The sequence below is a fragment of the Suncus etruscus genome, chromosome 4, assembly GCF_024139225.1.
Source record: "Suncus etruscus isolate mSunEtr1 chromosome 4, mSunEtr1.pri.cur, whole genome shotgun sequence".
Lineage (NCBI taxonomy): Eukaryota > Metazoa > Chordata > Mammalia > Eulipotyphla > Soricidae > Suncus > Suncus etruscus.
The window spans coordinates 56402609-56404283 of NC_064851.1; the positions used below are offsets into that span (position 1 = coordinate 56402609).

Here is a 1675-nt window from a genome sequence, read left to right on the forward strand (position 1 = left end):
TTTTTTTTTTTATTCTTTGTACCAGGGCCACCTCTGGTTGGTGACTTTCCATCAAAGTATAGTTGGTTTCAATTTCTCTTTCTCTCTCTCTCTCTCTCTCTCTCTCTCTCTCTCTCTCTCTCTCTCTCTCTCTCTCTCTCTCTCTCTCTCTCTCTCTCTCTCTCTCTCTCTCTCTCTCTCTCTCTGTCACTACATGTTGGTGCCCGCAGTACCAGGCCCTGGTAGTCTTGGGCCTCTGCAGTCTATAGCCCTGCAGCATTGGCAGCCTTGGTATGCTGCAAATACCAACCATTTTTATCATTGACTCTTTAAATTATATCCATTAAATTAGCAAGAATAATTCAAAGCAGTTCTTTTTTTCTTAGTCAACTCTAAGCAAGTTACCAATGCTATGAAAGTCACTCTAATCACCACATACTAAGAAGAACAATTGTAAGCTGAGTGTGTTACAAAGTAGGAATATATTACAAATGCTTATTAACCCTGATTGACAGTAATTAATGTTTCTCCCAAATAAACCAATACATTTTAAAGATACTGTGAAAAAGTCTAGCAATATTTTCTAATTTGTAAATAAATTTATTTATTATGGTTTGGATTTTCTAATTTTCATTAGCATGTCTAAAAGGAATCATTGAATTTTCTATATTTGACTGGTAAGTAGAAAAATTTTTGAATCATAAATTAATCATTGATTTGACTATAGGCAAATTATTAAAATATTTTCTGAATACAAGTTAGTTCTGAAAACTAAATATATAAAATTCATTACTTAAAACTTATTACATAGTTAAACTTTGGTTTAGCTGAGAAAAAATTGTTAAAACCATAAATGGGTTATAAATAATGAGTACTCACTAATAATCAATAGTGCCAATAAGTTATTTTATTAAAATATGGAATGCTTCAATAATATGCATATTACACCTGCAGGGGCCATGATAATTTCTCTATATTATTTCAATTTTATTGTATGTGCTGCCAAAAGTGAGTTCTAATTTTTAATAGGAAATCTTCATTTAAAAAATCTAGGACAGAGGGAATTTTTCAATAATTCTCCAATCATACCTTGCCAATATTGGATTCATCATTTATATAAAGAGATTAAATAAATATTGAAGTTATAAACTTTTATATACAGATTCCAGTGTAAAGGTAAATTTTCACATTATTTCTTGAATCAACTGTGTTTTCTACATAACTATACTTACAATTGTATTAAACTACTTACAAATATAATTTATGCATACTATTACAAATCTTTGTGAACAGATATTCTTTTCTCAATTTACAGAAGAAATTGAGATTCCAAGGCAGTCATACAAAGCTAAATTCAGTAAGTAACAGAGCTTCAGATGTCCTTTACCATCCCAAGCTGCTCTTGTCACTGGTCTTTGCCTCCTGGCATCCTAGTAATATTTATGTAAATCTGGACAAGTTCCTCTGAAGATCCTTGAACTCTATGTGTAAAATTAGCTACAAAACCCCATTGTTTATGCTATTAAAGTTTCTTTATTGTCTAGTGTCAATGGTTAGTTCTACCCTTTCCCCCTACAGTCCTCTTTCTCTTTTGGTCAATGGAATCAATCTTTCTTTTGGATTCTTGCACATTGGAATCAATCGATCCAGTTACCCTTTTGTATCTACAGTGAAAAACATCATCTGTCCTATTATT

The 1675-nt window shown here is 31.6% G+C and overlaps 1 non-coding gene across 1 annotated transcript; it reads right to left on the reverse strand.

Annotated features, from left to right (window-relative positions):
* Nucleotides 1–890: 890 nt before the first annotated feature.
* Nucleotides 891–995, reverse strand: LOC126007644 (U6 spliceosomal RNA). Its single transcript, XR_007495153.1, has one exon. It is a non-coding gene; the product is annotated as a U6 spliceosomal RNA (small nuclear RNA).
* Nucleotides 996–1675: the final 680 nt, after the last annotated feature.